This window comes from Silurus meridionalis, chromosome 27 (assembly GCF_014805685.1).
Source record: "Silurus meridionalis isolate SWU-2019-XX chromosome 27, ASM1480568v1, whole genome shotgun sequence".
NCBI lineage: Eukaryota > Metazoa > Chordata > Actinopteri > Siluriformes > Siluridae > Silurus > Silurus meridionalis.
The window spans coordinates 7,608,936-7,626,553 of record NC_060910.1 but is presented as its reverse complement, the minus strand read 5'-3'; the positions used below and the strand labels follow the sequence as shown (position 1 = coordinate 7,626,553).

Sequence of the window (17,618 nt, the reverse complement as noted above, 5' to 3'; positions counted from 1 at the left end):
AAGATACCAAAAAAAGCAGTTTACTTTACAAAACTCACTTATAACATACAGAGCCATGTTTTTACAAGACAATCGTGATTTTCTTAACCAAAAGATTAAATAAGAATAAACTAAATCTAAATCAAATTCATCCTTTTAGATATACACTATATAAACAAAGGTTTGATTAGTATGTGCTAATTGAACATCGCACTCCACATTTAGCCCTTATTTGCTCTTCCACTCCACTCTTCTGGGAAGGTGTTCCACTAGATGGAGTGTACTTGTGGAGATTTGTGCTCATTCAGCCACAGTATTAGTAAAAGCAGGTACTGATGTAGTTGAGATGAGGAGACCTGAGGTGCAGTCAGTGTTCCAATTTAACCAAAGGTGTTCAGTAGGGTTGAGGTCAGAGCTCTATACCAGGACATTCAAGATTCACTCCAACCCATGTAATCCATGTCTTCATGAAGCTGCATTGGTGCACAGGGGCGGCATTGCCATGCTTTGACAGGTTTGGGTTACTTAGTTGAGTTGAAGGAAAAATTTATTGTATATCCAAATATGTGGGCAGTATCAGTTATAAGTATCAGTTATCAGTCACACTGAAAAGACTGATTACCTACTGATTGTGTAGGGTTTTTTTACCACTATATATTTATGGCCATAAATAAAACAACAAAAAATAGTAATTTTTTTTATAGTGGCACTTCATTATCACCACAGACTTTTACCGGGTAAGACATAGACTTGAATTTGATGCAGGAATAAAAAAACATATTTCTCAGTCCTTTCATGGCAATTTTTATTTATTGTTGACTTTTTAACAAGCCATGTCATCAGGTATCAAATTTGTGAAAAACTCTTTGCATCTGTAACTAAAATCTTTAGCCCTGTAGCTGCTCTCCTGATCTGACGAGCTGCCTTCAGCGAAATATTTCACATGAACGCATGTGATCAGACAAGCAGTAACAGCAGATTTTCTACAGAAGCTATAATGGTTTGTAGTAAAATCCGAAAAAAAAAAACCCAGAGTTTTCTTCTGATGCTGTACTGTTTTATTCATCTGTACAAACTCTGAATGATTTTGCTGTTTTGTCAGTGTTTTTTAGTTTAAAGCGTTCCGACTAATTGTCCGAAGATCCCGAAGCCTTTCACTGCCAGGCAGAGAACAGTTAAGTTAACAGATCCCGTGTGAATTCGAGCATGCGAGCAAAACGTGTTCATGAGAGAGTGCAGATAGTGCTCTCATTAATGTTTACTTGGCTGCACTATGATGGATGAACACCAGTCAGAAATGATGCCATTAGCAGAGCTGCACTTCTTGGTAAAAGTGTGACCTGATGGACTGGCATCCCGCTGAGAGCGTACTCTTGCCTTGTGCCCAGTGTTCTAAAAATAGGCTTTGGATTCACCGGGACATGTGTTTTTTTAAATAGTTATTGACTTTGTCGACAACTGTCTTTAACCAGATTTTAAAAATTGAGTTAATAAAGGACAGGGAATAAACCGTGGAAAAAAATATGGAAAAAAAAATGGCAAAAACTATGCAAATGCAGCAGACAGAGAAAGAGAGAGAAAGAGATGAATACAGATGAAGGTCAATAATAAAGGCAGAGATAACAGGAAAAAGCTGACAAGCAAAACACACACACACACTGCTGAAGCCCTGGAGGACCTTCTTGAGGTCTTATCCCACCATTCCTTCCTTCCACTTCCTCTCCATCTCTCTGTCTATGTGCCAGCAGGCCTTCCCTGTGAGTACAAAGCAGGTTGGCATGTTAGACCACTCTGTGCGTTTGTGTGTGTGTGTCCTTCCCCACCCTCTCTCACACAAACAGTCATCTGTCAAGGACAAAGCAGCATGCCAAGCTCTCTACTCTACACTCGGCGAACGAGTGATGGAGGACATCATGACATGATTTGACTTATGGAACTGGCATCTGCTTTTCAGCAAACGTGCTGTGCATGATTCAGTGTGTGTGTGTGTGTGTGTGTGTGTGTGTGTGTGTGTGTGTGTGTGTGTGCATGTGTGTGTGTGTGTATATGTCTTTATCAGACATGACATAGGGGAATGATGAAATAAATCCTGGTGCATTACAGGATGCACAATAAAATGTAGAGTGGTGACACTATATGTGCCAAAACACACTCCTTGCTAGCAGCAGTAGAGACAGGAGTTTGTGACCTTCAGTCATCCAAAAGAACCTCCTCAGTCTATTATTGGAAATAAGACAAATTTCTCTCCAGTTGCAGCACTGGCCCATGTTTGAACCCGCAAGTTCCTTTACAATTAAACATGTTCTCCAGCATAACTTTTTACAAAAATTTTATTTCTTTTTGGTAAAAATAAACCAATCTCTTATAATGAATGTCTTAGGGCAACTGTCTTTATATTAATAATTGCGCTAGCATCAGATTAGGTGCTTAGTAACAAATGTTGTTAGTGGATTATTTTGGAAGTGCACTACCAACTTTTATAAGAAACTCCACAGAAAGTGTAAAGAAACAAAGCTGGGGCTGATTTTTTTTCTAGCCCAGTCTGTAGATTCCTGAATTTTAAACTTGGGTGATGCGACAAGTTAATCATCTTAAAATGTTATTACACTGCAATGATATCCACTAAAGTTTACTCTGTAAACTCTGTATTTAAATACTCTGTATTTAAAACATCTCTTTTACCAACAGCTGAGTGAGTGGTGCTTGAGTTGCTGAACTGACCCGCTCTCTCTTTTAGCGCTAGCTAACTTTGAAAACTGCACATATTTACATGACTAACCTTCAAATGTCTGATAAGGTTGGCGGTGTTGAAATGTTTTAGGTGCTTCTCATCTCCTGAAATTTCCTTGTTACACACTTTGCAGATTGCTAAATTGACATAATTGACAGAGCAGTAAAGCCATTTTAGCAAATCAGCCGATTATGATCAATAACTGGTTAATCGGAGCACCCTTAATTATTAATATGATGATGATGATGATGATTATTATTATTATTATTTAAAAATGAGAATTTTAAGCCACACTGGATGAGATTGTTAGCCAAATCCTATAAAATCTACACCATATCTGTATCTGTCTTCGCATGTGGCAGCTCAGTGGATAAAAAAATTTGACTTCGGATCAAAAGGACATTCAAATCCCTTCATCACCAAGCTGCCACTGCACATTACAAGCTGCCCTTGAGCACGGTCTTAAAAAACTTTAACCGCTCAGTTGTAAAATGAGATAATTGTCTCTGAAATGTCGCTCTGAATAAGGGCGTCTGACCATGCTATAAATGTAAAATGTAAAACAGAGACAATATCTGGCGTTTGATCATTAGACAAACTATATGTAAAGGATTATAGAGAAAATATACTGCTATGATTTACTGTGCTGTACTGCAGAACCACCCAAAAATCTTCTCTTTCTAGCTGAGTTTTTCTCGTTTTTTTTCCATATTTGGACACATAATCAGCAGTGACTAAGCTGATGCCTGTGGGTGTAATAAATATGAACCAGGTGAATTATTTAGACTGTCATCTTTTTTTGTCATCATAAAGTATTCTGATTCTGTTCATTATAGATTCATAATATTTTAGAGACCAAATGTATTAGATGCATTTTTCTTGCTTTAAGTGGGTAAGAGTTTCCTTACATCATTCTGATTATGCCATCACTGAGACATCATTCCTGTTTCATTGTTAAGATATTAAATGTAAATATTAGATTATATAACACTGATCCATTTTTATAACCAAACTTAATTTTTTAACTGAATCAAAATGTTTGTTACACGTGTTGTATATAGATTAGATTTGGAAAAAAAATGCAGTGAATTTCTGAAATGAAGTGTATTTCTTTAATGCTAATGGACAAATGCTAGCTAAGATATGGTCCTCCAGCGGTTGGATTAAAATGAGTCAAATTCCTATTAATAAGTGTCTCTAGGAGGTTGTGCTGGGTGACTGAAAGCCATAAAGCTCTAGTCTCTCCCTGAGCTAGCCTCTGTTAGCATTACATATGTTCTTTATACGCTGCCTCAGACATCTGGGATTAGCCAGTATATGGAATATTTTTCAAAAATACCTGAAATAGCAAGAGCAACTACAGCAAAGTTTATTTCTTTTCTTTTTTTTGCTGAGTCAAACCTGTGCACAAAAAGCACTGGGCTAATACAGGCTGAATGTTTACTAATGATCACTGGGGTAGGAAAAAAATTACATCCCAGTACTGAGGCAATATTTATACAACAATATTTAAGTTTGGCAAGAGGGTAATAGCAATACTGCAGTACCATGTATATTAATTTATACACAAAAATCAATTTAACAATTATTAAAAAAAAAACAATAATTAAATGTCCTGTATTCTTTAAGTTTTTAGTATCTGCTAATACAGTCAACCGAGAATGCATGGAGAACAGGAAAAGCTTAAAGGATATTACACACATAATAATCTTAAATAGTTTCTTTTTCAAGACCCAGTGGTCTCGTGTTATTATGTTCAGCATATAATATAGTCATGTATAAAGTACAGCAATGAGAGGGACTAAACCTTTTCAGTGCTGTGTAATATAACATGTATACTGTAAAGAAAATAATTAATGCAAAAATATTAATTCAGCAAATGATTAATATATAGATAACATAGCTAGGGTGATTAGAATCTTTGTGGCTGCAGAGGAAATCCTATTTCAAGGTTTTTTTCACTCCTTGTTTTAATCAGTCTGTAATAAGATGAAATACATTTTTACATATTTCATATAAAATTCATGTTTGAACAGGCTGAACTAACACATACTGCATATATTGTTTAATACTGAGATAATAGAACAGACATTTTAAAATCAAACATTTGGAAAAAAACAACTTCTATATTTACGTAAACATACGATAATTCAGTTGATTACTAGACACATTTAAAAAAAAAATTTCTTCAGGGGGACATACATTTGGATTTTTCTAGAAAAATCACTGCTTGGTATTGTGTACCAAGAAAATAAAACTAATTAAAAAAAGAGATTAAAGACACATAGGGACTTTGCACTGGTGTATATAAGTTACTGTACTCTAGAGTATGTGTTCAGAGAGCAAAAACACTTTTAGATTTCTGAATAGATTCCTAAGGTTATGCTCACATTATTGGGGTAATTTTTTACTGCCTGTCGTAGTATTTAAATTTTTTTTTCAATCTTCAACTGCCCAGTTTAAGTGGATGTTTTTTTTTTTTTTTTTTTTCTCCACCACTCTGTGTCACGCAACAGAGTATTTTGTCTAAAATTGCCATGACAGCATTTTCTGAAAAAGCCAACACATACAGTATGCCACAATAAAAGTAATTTGATCACATTATTTCCTCATTTTTACATTAAATACAACTATATAGCTTTTGACCTGTATCTGCATGCACTGCGCTGAGGCAATGTGATTGGCCTACAGGATAATTGCATAAACAAGCCATGCATGTGAACGTGCATTACCTACAAGGAAAAATCCAAGCAAGAAAGATCAGAATTGAACAATGCTTGTAGCGGACACAAGGATGCTAAAGCCTAAACAAAGTTATTTTTTATATTAAATCTATAGCACTGCTTTCCTCAAGTGCAATCGCTCACTGCTCACGCTGCCATTCGAAGAAAGCTGTATGATAATGTGTATTTAGCATGCCAGTCTTTAACACAGAAAGCCCTATTGTCTGGCTGACCTATATTTATTTTGCCTCGCTGACAGCTGAATGACAAATTGCACGAGATTTAAATGTCACATGCTAACATAAACATGTTCATCAGTATTCATCATTTTTTTGAAGGTTTACAGTTTCGCAACCAGACAAAGACTTTCATTATAAAACCAGAAGCAATAATAAACACACTGAGTAAATCTGTGATAAAGTCCATAAGTACAGACCTAAAAAAGCTGCTTAATCTGAATGCTACTGAAGTTGGATAATTTCATAACAAAATGACTTTCAGACATACAGTTTGCAAGTTTAAATATATGTACATAACGACAATGATTTCCTTCATGACTAGGATATTACACTCAAGTATTTCACATTCACTTTAACCGACATCTTGAGGACTTCAAAAGTAATATGTTAATGAAGATATATTAGCATGCTATGACCCATATTCCCAATGGCTGGTATGGATATGTTGCACACTGGCTTCTTCGAGCCGCTCACATCTGCCTTCTGTAATTCTAATTCAGTCAGTGATTTACCGTGACTAGATAAGCCAATAAAAACCCTCCAATGCGGAATTAATTACTATTGCTTGGATAATGAGGAGTGCTATGACGGTAACGCTGCAGGTCAAGGACATTAATAGCAAGGTCGCAGAACCAGGCACATTTGAAACACATATCTTAATACCAATACTCCGGCATTTTATAGTGTAATTCCTGTCCATTGCATCTGCAATGTCTGATTAGCACAGATAAAAATTTGCCTGCCATGAGAAAATAATCTGTTTATCCTATAGTCACTTATAACAGAAGGCACCTTATAAATATATTTTTTAATTAGAATCTTTACATCTCTAAATCAGGTTACACAGACAGTGACTTTTTGGGGTTTGTTAAACTGAACACTCTGTGTAACATTTCACTACAGTCAAAATCAGCTCACAACCAGTGCAGTGCAATCACTCAAGCATACAAACATACTGAGCATTCACACATTTGCGACCGGAGGGCTTTTGAGAAGTAAATGGCTTTGTGGTATTCACTAAGAAGAGGGAAAGCATTGTAAAAAAAAAAATCAGATTCTATGGCCCATGTTTCCATAAACTCAAAGTTGTACTCTCCTGATTAGAACAAATTATGTTGTTGAGCAAAATGTAATTGACAAACAGAGAAAAGTCTGTGTGGACCTAGATAAGCTTATTGGTGCTATACTGGTGATATACTGTTAACAGATAATTCAGCTTTGCTCTCACTAATGCATTTCAATTCCTAAACCAGAACCGGAAAGCTGCTATTCATTACAGGATACATTACGTGGACAAAAGTTTGTTGACACTGTAAGTTTTGTATAAGCTTTCTAAACATCGCACACATTTAGTCCACATTTGCTGTAATAATAACCTCCACTTTGGTGCAAAGATGTTCTACTAGATTTTGAGGTGGTTATGAAGATTTGTGCTTATTCAGCCACAAGAAAGTTAGTAAACTCAGACATCGATGTTGGGTGAGGAGGGCTGAGGTGCAGTCAGCATTACAATTCATTCCAAAATATGTTTTAATAGGGGTTGGGGTCAGAGCTCTTCAGCAAGCCACTTCAAACCTTCCACTCCAATCCATGTAAACCATATATTTATGAAGCTCACTTTTGTGCACAGGAGCATTGTCATGCTGGAACAGGTTTGGGTCTCCTAGTTTAATTAAAAGTAAATTTAAATTACATACAAATACAAATACATCTTACATAATTTTGTGCCTCTAACCTTGTAATATCAATCTGGAAAAAAACACATAGAAAAGTCAGGTGTCAAAATGTGTTCATATAGTGTATATTGTCAGCCATTGAGAGAAATTATTGTAAATTATATATATATATATATATATATATATATATATATATATATATATATATATATATATATATATATATATATATATTTTCTTTTCCCCATGTTGTGGCATTAAAGTGCATTTTTTTTTTACCTGGATATCATACACAGTGGCGGGCGGTCAGGGCCAGCAAAGCCTTCTCTGCTGGCCTAAACACTATCAGAAGTGACCTACATTTACAACCTAAATTCTAATATTTGTTCCATAAAATTGTATTAATTTATTTCCAACAGTTAATTCTCTTCATTACGTAGCGTTTTTTTTGTCTACACTGCTTCCAGTATGTGTATGTTAGATTTTTTGTCCAATCAGATTTCAGCCTCTATGTGCTGCCATGTCAATCTAATCTGCCCAGAGCCTTCAAAGTCAGTACTGCTGGCCTTTTTACCATAGATAATATTAGCAATGGGTCTGTTTCTTTAACCAATTAGATTTCAAATTCGCCTCACAGAACGGCGTCAGCATTTTTCCGTCCTCTGATTGGTTGGTCAAAATGTATTTTCTGTGAAACATCATACAAAAACCTCAACTGAACGACTTTTTTAATGCAGCTTAAATGATTATTTGATCCTAAAGGCTTTAGCATTGAATCATTAATAAAGCATGTAAGAATATTTATAGTTCATGGCAATACATAATAAATATTAATGATGACGTGAATCCGGTACAGACATTACTGAATGCAAGCTCAGCAGTATGTACTGCAGACGAGCTCTGTAGGTTGTGTTCCATTTAACGTCGACTTTACGACATATACATCGACTGGATGTGCTGTAACCACAGAGTGAGATTCATTGCATTTAAGCCTGTGCCAGCAGTTACAATGAACACTATGAGTCTCAGACCATTCAGTTCTCCAGTAAAATAAAGCCAGTTCAAGGTAAAAAAAATACAATAAAGTATATTGTAAGGAATACATCAGATATTAATGTATTTTTCTTTGTGTCTGGTTAAGTGGTTCAAAAGTAAATATGTGGAACTTACAGTACAGTGTAATAGTAACTATGGTGACTGATTCCATTTGTCATTTCAGCTTTACATAGCAGCACAGGGGGATTGAAATGAAACAGAAACATTAATAAGCACGGGGGTTGTATTAAATGTGAGAGTTAAAAGCAGAGAATTCAATAAATGCTTCACCTTCATATTCAAGCCTCAGATAAAACTACAGACTGGAAGTTTGCATTCTAATAACAATTCATATCCTGGACCGAATTTTATTTGCATGATGGTGGCCCTGTTTTATTGTTTTCTATTTATTTCTTTTGCAGCATTGTTTATTAAATTTGACACCACAAAAAAAAAAGTAATCAAAGTAAACAAGAAAATGCACAGCATCCTACTTACATGTTGCAATTTCACAACCTCACTTTAGTATTTTATGCCTTCATTAAGTTGTGAATACGATTAACTGTTGGAGCCTAATAAAAATTCAATGTAAGATGTTGTAGTGTTACTTTCTTTCTTTATTATTATTATTATTTCTGTGAGTGTTCGAATGCTCAATGTTTCAAAGCAAATCTTATGTCCGCAAAGGCTGCTGCTGTACAAAACTGTAAAAAAATGAAAATAAAAAAATGTCCATGTATTTCGATTAAAATTAAAAATAAGACTCGGCTCTGATCAATTTTAGTAATGTCTACTGCTGTGGCCACACCCACCTGTATCATCACCTCTCTTATTCTAGCAGTAGACCATGTCCTTCCAGCCAGCCACTAGAGGGGATTAAACCCAAACAAAATGTAAATACACATTACCACCTGTAAGAGCTACAAACCTGCATGGGACGGATTTTGATTGATATATTTGATTGACGCCCGCAATATTTTAAAGTTTTGTCCGTCTTTTGCTCGCAGGTAAAGAGCCGTGCGGGACGGATTTTGCAGTCCTGCTCCCGCAAAAACGTTATTTTCTCCCAATTCACCCAAATGAGGATGGGTTCCCCTTTTGAGTCTGGTTCCTCTCGAGGTTTCTTCCTCATAACATCTAAGGGAGTTTTTCCTTGCCACAGTCCCGCCCGCAATATTGAAGTTTTTTCCCGCAATGTATAAGTAGTTTTTATTTTCAATGCACTGACTGCTTCTCCCTGCTACTCTGCTTTTTTTGTTTGTTTCATTTGCGAATATGAATGAAAATGAAAATGAAAATGAAAATGAACACACATTTCGTTTTATTTCACTTTTTGTGTAAATGAACAAGGACAAGGAATGAATATAATCGTAAATTAAATCCTGCAAGTAAATAATTACCCTGTTTAATCTCAGAAAATGTCTCCCATAAATCTCCATCTCTGTAGATCCCAAAGATCCTCTAAGCTTTCTCGTGTCTTATAGCAACACCACAATCTAAGACTCAATCCATCAGAAATCCAGCAGCTTGATTAAGCAAAGACATCTATTCCTTCTGTTCAAAAAGTAAAACACAGGATTAAAGCACCACAGGTCTGTCAGAGAGTTTCTGTAATTCCAAGCAAATCTATGCTTGCTAATACCCCGTAATCAAGGCTTTTCTTAAATGAAGAAAAAGAAAAACTGCAGATTAGTCAAGAGCACGATGAACAGATTTTGAAAATGAATTAGCTTTTAAATTTTTGCTGCCACACACAGAACAAACTTGAACGTGTTTATATTATATAAACTGCTAAATGTAAGGTGTTTCATTCTAATAAAATAATAATCACAAGCATAAAAACATCTGTGCAATAATTAGGAAGTTGTGATAAATATTTTATTTGACTGGGATTTGATTTAATTGTGTGCTGTAAGGAATATAATATTTCTTGCTGTTTTGTCTGATTTTACATGCCTTTTATGTCAAAAGATCTACCTAGTACAATAGGTTAGTGCACTACAACGTACTGTAACACTGGACTATATTACTACAACGTACTGTAACACTGGACTATATTACTACAACTTACTGTAACACTGGACTATATTACTACAACTTACTGTAACACTGGACTATATTACTACAACTTACTGTAACACTGGACTATATTACTACAACGTACTGTAACACTGGACTATATTACTACAACTTACTGTAACACTCGACTATATTACTACACGTACTGTAACACTGGACTATATTACTACAACGTACTGTAACACTGGACTATATTACTACAACTTACTGTAACACTGGACTATATTACTACAACTTACTGTAACACTCGACTATATTACTACACGTACTTTAACACTGGACTATATTACTACAACTTACTGTAACACTCGACTATATTACTACACGTACTGTAATACTGGACTATATTACTACAACTTACTGTAACACTGGACTATATTACTACAACTTACTGTAACACTGGACTATATTAACTATAACTATCAGTGTCACTTTAATATCAGCACATGAACACTTTAGTGACTATCACATTGGGACATTTTAAATCTGGACTACTGTCAATATCTTGTTCATCTATCCCTTTCTGTCTAATTCTTACATATATATTTTATAGTATCTATATATATTTTTTTATCCTTATATTTGTATACTTTATAGCACACTTTATAATTGTATTATAGTTCAATATTTTAATTTACTTGATTTTTTTATATTCTGTCTATTTCTATTACATGTTGGACAGTAAAAAATCATTTCACTACATACATCTTACTCTGTGTATGTGGCTTTTAAACATGCACATATACAGATTTATTTTATTGATGTACATATAAGAAAATGTTGAGTAGTAATGTAATAGTGAAATCTGTTTCATAATGAGTAAAATTTCTTTTGCATATAAGCATGGTCCAGGGTTTGTTGTTCCACCTAAAAATGTGACCTGCTGATTTCAATTTTAATATTTATCTATAAACGTTATAGAACACTAATGGTTTATTATTACATACACTGATCTGCCATAACATTAACACCAGGCTAATTTTGTGTAAGTTGCTCTTGCGCTTCAAAACAGCTCTGACCCATGAAGGTGTAAAGCTCACAAGACCTCTGAAGATGTGCTGTGTAGCAGCAGATCTTATACATCCTGCAAGCTGCGATGTGGGGTTTCAATGAATGGGACTTTGTCCACTACATTCCATAGACTCTCATTTGGATTGAGAACTGGGGAATTTGGAGGCCAAGTCAACACCTTGAACTGTTTAAACCAGATGAAAAATTACCCTGCTGAAAACTGGGTACCACTGGGTGTAAATAAATGCAATATGTGTAGGTAGATGTTGGAACGTGTAGATGAGTAAAATCCTCCTGAATGCCCATGTGGTTTCCCAACAGAACTTTGTTTAGAGTATCACACCACCTTTGAAAAGTTTGATTTCTTCTCGTAGTGGATCCTGGTGCCACCTTTTCACCAGTAAACACGTTATAAGACCTGCACTTTCAAAGATGTTTCAACTCCACTGTCTAGCCACCACAACCTAGTCTATTACATAATGCCTAGGATCATTATGCTTGCCCATTTTCCTTGCTTCTAACACATCAACTTCGAGAACGGAATGTCCACTTTTGTATGGCGCTCTGGATGAGGGTATCTGATAACAAATGTAAATGTAAATGTTCACTTGCTGCCTAATATATGGCAGGTGCCTCTGCAACAAGATAATCAATAATAATTACCTACAGTGGTTTTATGTTATGACTGTGATTTTAGAGCTTTGTTGTAAGTCCATGAGATAAACTAGTCCATGAGATAAAAAACTCTCTCAAAATCGATAGGACATGGCTTATCATTTTACAAAAAAAACGTAAAAAAATTCAAATTATTTAACTTGTTTGTCCTGGAAGTATTATTGTGCTGTCAAGCTTTACAAAGTGCTATGATTAATACAAAGCACCGATACACAATAGTCTCCATAATGTATATTAAGAAAAAAAAAAAGTCACATCAACAATGGAATGTTTCTGTTAGTTAAACAATAATGTCTTATTTTAAAACAATTTACTATCAGGTTTGATTTCGTGGCACGTCAGTCACACTGTGTATGAACCCCTGTGTAAAAGATGTTACTAGAGAAACAATAAATCATTTGAATGAGATCAATAATACAAACCTGATCATTGATGTTACAGCCAAAACTACTGTGAATACTGTGCTGTTAAACAGAATGAAACCACACCTTCAGAATAATCACATTTGAGAATACAATCGAACTGTGGTGTAAAATAGATATAATACATATCGAGAAGGCAATGAATGTAGCAATATCATCTGTCATCATCTTAACGTTTAGAACCCGAAGAGACACTGGGAAGCGGATTGTGTTTTTTTTTTTTTTCTTTTCTGCATAACAGAGGCACATGTAAGGCTGTGGAACTGATGCAGAATTCATAGCTCTGTCAGAGATGCAAAGAAAAAGAAAGTCAAAGAGAGAAGTGAATTCTTTGCCGACCACAGATACAACTCAATCACCAGACTGAAGGCTTGAGCAGATTTTTAAGCAGCAGGGAAACGCCTGAGAAAATCAGTGTGAAAGAGATTATTTCAGAAGAAGGGGCAAGTCCTCATACACACATACACATACACACACACACACACACACACACACTATGCATATTACTAGGAATAGTCAAAACTCCATCTGTCCACATTTAAGGCTCAAAACACTTCAGTCCACGCATATGGTATCTGCGTGAGCTGTATGTTAAGACAAGACAAGGACAGATCATCAAGAGGTGACACATACAGGACCTCCTGCATCTGCTTGAGTGGTCAATTATCATCACTACCCTGTGTTTCACTCTCTCCCCTGTCTGTAGAGGAAGATATGATGAGCGTGTCTCGTTGGCAACAGGCCTTTATCTACTCCTGTTACAGTAATGTGTCTGCAGTCGCTTTATCTCCTGGTGTATGAAACAGCTGGCAGCTTCCCAACTCCTATTCCTATCCACTTATCCATTATTATAAATCTGACCTTTCCAAAGTCACTGTTGACTGAACACTTGTGATCACACGTTATAACTAGGAGACCCAAACATGTTCCAGGATGACAATGCCCTCGTGCACAAAGCAAACTCAAGAACAATATGCTTTGCATGGATGCAGTGGAAAATCTCCTGCTTAGAGAGCTCTGTCCTCAAACCTGTTGAACACCTTTGGAATAAATTGGAACACTGACTGCACCCCAGGCCTCCTCATCACAACTACATCAGTACCTGACTTTTCTAAAGCCCCTCTGTCTGAATGAGCACAAATCTCCACAAGCACACTACAAAATCTAGTGAAAAATCTTCCCAGAAAATTGAAGGTTTTCATAAAAGCAACTTGAGACTAAATGTGGAATGCAATGCACAAAAAAAACCCCATATACTTATGACCAGGTTGTCCACAAACTTTTGACAATGTAGTGTATGTGTATAAATTCAGTCATTTACATAAATATTTGAAAAGTTTGAAAGTTACTTTTATGCTGCTTGTTGACTATAATACAGTATGCACATTTTCAGCTTGAATTTCAAGATTTTTATTTACATACAAACCAGATACACTGTGTGGAAAGTACAACACTTTACAGTGGTTATGAGGTCTCCCTTTTAATGACCAAAAATCACATGATTGGCTGCTCTGCTGTTTCAAGGACAACTGGTAACAAAACAATTGGCAGAAAAGTATATGGAGAAGGAAAGGAACTCTTCATGATCCAAAGCTAATTTACTTACAATGTGATCACAGACATGAGCAGCCAGATCAATTCTAACATGCTCAGGGCTATTAACCAATCAGGCTTAGCCCCATGCGTCGAAAACTCATTTGGATGGCGCTTAAACAATGAAGACAGACAAGGAACAACACATACTTCGAAAGCAACAAGACACCCTCAGTCACCTGTTCTGAATAAATCTGAGCAGTATTTGACATGCTAAAGGCAAAGCTGAAGGTAAAATGCCCTAAGAGCAACACTAGGAAAGAAACCCAGAGTCTAGTGATGTCTACATCCATGGGATTTGTTAAATTTGTGATAATGTTTGTTATGGTAATTAAAAAGATGTGACCACATATAAAATGGGCTGTAAATTCCTATACTGGATGTAAAAAATCTACATGGAAAGTCTGCATTTTAAACTCATACTGTCTGTGAATGTTGTTTGTATGTAGAAATTAATGTCTGCAAGCTCTTTAATGCTATCATTAAGTGTTTGCTGATGACTAATTTCATTGTATACACATTATATAATTTGGCTATCTAGTCATATATAATTAATTGTGGTCTATTTTATGGTCTATTGGTTGGGACACAAAAAATTTTAAAAACCCACACGATTAGTGTGATTTTTTAGCTTTTGCTGAACTACAATAACTCCAATGATTTAACCTGGAAAGCTGAAAATGTATTTTAGTTGTTTCTGTTACGTCCAAAATTCTGGAAATATCCTGATATATTTCTGCTACAGCACCCACACCATTATACTGGCTGGACGCACAAAAAAAATCAATCACACTTTGATGGAATAGAGGTGAGAAAGATAAGATTTAAAAAAGCACAAACCAGTTCCTTGTGTGTAAGCTACAACCGACACTCACCTCCTAGGCTCATCTATCCCGTAGGCTGTCAGGGGAGAGACAGGGCACTGGCAGAAAGAAAGCGAAGTTTTCTCTTAGGACAGAATGGGCTAGTCTCTCTGATCCAGGTTAGTGCTGTATCAGACGCAGCCACACATTTAACTGTGCACAAACAGAGATGGGATTTCAAGTCAGAGAAGCAGTAGAGTACAACATTTAATTGGAGTACATTCAAATTAAATTGAGTGCTGAAAATCTGTTCCATTGAGAATTACTCTTTATACACTACATGGACAAAAGTATTGGGACATATGATTTTCCCAGCCATACAGTATGTGATTCGTTCCCAAACTGTTATCGCAAAGCTGAAGGCACAAAAATAAACACAGTGGCATGTAAATTTCTCTTCACTTAAATTAGAAGGTCAAAACCTGTTCCAGCAAGGTCCTCTTAGTCCTCGCCTTAGTGTAGAATAAGTGCTGCAGATCACATCATTTCCTTTGTGTCTAGGGTTAATCACATAAAACTTCCATTTTAAACACAGATTACTTACAGTCTTTGTTTATATTTGTGAAGAACTGCATCAACTGAGCTCATTAGACAAGATTGCAGGGAGGTAGGGACAGAAATAACCGCAGGAGTTGACTGGATTTTAGTTGCAGTAGGCTTAAAAAAACATTCCCCTTTTACATCTCTACCCTGAAGCACATCTCTCTCATCACAGTGCATATTTATTAATTAATAGCACACCAGGAAGCCAGTGATTGCTACTGAAAGCATTTTCTAGTTCTATGCAGCTGGAGCTGGGATGCAGTGCTCACTCAGGAGACAGCAGCAGCTCTGGCTGTCTACAGAAACTCCATTTAAATCCACAATCATACCGTTCAAACCAGTCAATTCAGCTGGAGACATAGCAGGGAGCTAGAATGACAACCTAAAAAAAAAAAATAGGGAGGAAAGATTTATTACTATCCACCACATCTGTATGGTATGTGTGCCTCAATTACCCAAAACTCACATTTATATTCACCGTCATTCATATATACAGTCTGAATAAATTGTTGTTATTTATAGCCCTACGACCGATTTTTTTAAAAGAATTGATTCGAGATTTACGAGCTGTGAAATCAGCTAGAAATCAGCCAGACTGAAGCAACTAAACACACATTTTACCACACATTTTTTTAACACCAGCATGCTGTCAACTGTATTCTGTATATCTGGGCTGAACAAAACAAAAAGAAACGGAGCATTCAATTTACTAAATTAGAATTTGTATCTTCTATTATATTTGTAATGCATGCTTATCAACTATACGCATTAGGGATGTGCATCTCCATAACTGAGGCCGATGCGATTCGCATCTCGGGGCATAGCTGCTGATATGATACATTTAAAATACATATGAAGCAGCTATCGATACAGTGCAATACGATTCACCACTCTTACAATGCAGTGTGATCGGATTTCATATTCAGTATGGTACAGATAGAACATACCGTAATTTCCGGACTATAAAGCACACCCACTGAATTTGACAAAGATTTTTATTTTGAACTTAAATAAGCCGCACCTGTCTATACCATTTCTACACTGTCTAGTTAGTTTCTACACTAAAACTAATGAACTTTACACAGGCTTTAATGACAGTGTTTGTTACATGGGTGAAATATGTTGTGGCTCCTTTAAGAGCAGAGCGGCATTTTGGGAATAGACTGCCGCCGCATTTTTCCGGTATTACTGCATGTGTGCAAGACCGAGGATTATGTCCTTATCATTTTCTGATGCTCATTTCTAAGTTTCTTTGACTAACCCATAACGCTGTTGCCAAGAAAAATAAAAAAGCACGAGTTTTGGAAACCTGTCTGTGCTTATATGATTTCTGTTGTAACTGGAGTTAGCGAGCTCTCCCATGACCCAGACTCAACGCGTTACAGAGGCTTGTATCTAAACAGTAGCCTACCAAGAAATTCATTGTTCACTGTCTTCCTCCTTCCTTTCACAACTATTTTTCTCTAAAGTTTATCTTTTGGCATCGTCGTGCGTTTAAAAAAAAAACTTTTTTTCTCCCGATGCCGTGCAGCTCAGAACACAGGTGAGGTGCGTTTTTTTGTTTCCGTTCAGAAATTTCATTGGTCTAATTTTATGGGGTTCAGTTTTTTGGCTTGAAGTTTGTGAAACCAGGAAAAACACAGGAAAAATTCATAAATTAGCCGCTTCGTTGTTTAAGCCACGGGGTTCAAAGCGTAGGAAAGAAATAGTGACTTATAGTCCGAAAAATACAATAGTTCACTTTTATCTCTTTAGTTCTGACAGAAAGCAAATCATAAATGTACTTAAGTGCCTTCTGACTTCTAAACACGGCCCTTTCACAAACAGGCCTTTGTAGTGCAGAAAAATAAAAAGGTAAAATATTTAATAAAACTACATGCTCTTCACCTGTTCTGTCTCCAGGAGGATGCAGCTCTACCTCTGCCCTGTTAATCTTGTTTCTATGTGAATAGGATCTGTATAAAGGATCTGTATACCACTGAAGTATTTGGGGAGAAGTTTACTTTAACTTTCACTACATTTTAAAGTCTTACTTCTTACTCAACTACA

At 36.0% G+C, this 17,618-nt stretch overlaps 1 protein-coding gene across 5 annotated transcripts in view; it reads right to left on the bottom strand.

Moving 5' to 3' along the window:
- The window catches only part of apba1a (amyloid beta (A4) precursor protein-binding, family A, member 1a), a 63,171-nt gene that overhangs the window by 27,510 nt on the left and 18,043 nt on the right, over positions 1-17,618 (bottom strand). For 4 of the 5 annotated variants that reach the window (XM_046841303.1, XM_046841302.1, XM_046841305.1 and 1 more), the window contains one exon: positions 15,039-15,179. The exons of the other annotated variant lie outside the window; for it this stretch is intronic. The gene's annotated coding sequence lies outside the window, so the exon portion shown is untranslated. The remainder of the gene's footprint in view (positions 1-15,038; positions 15,180-17,618) is intronic. 5 annotated transcript variants of the gene reach the window in all.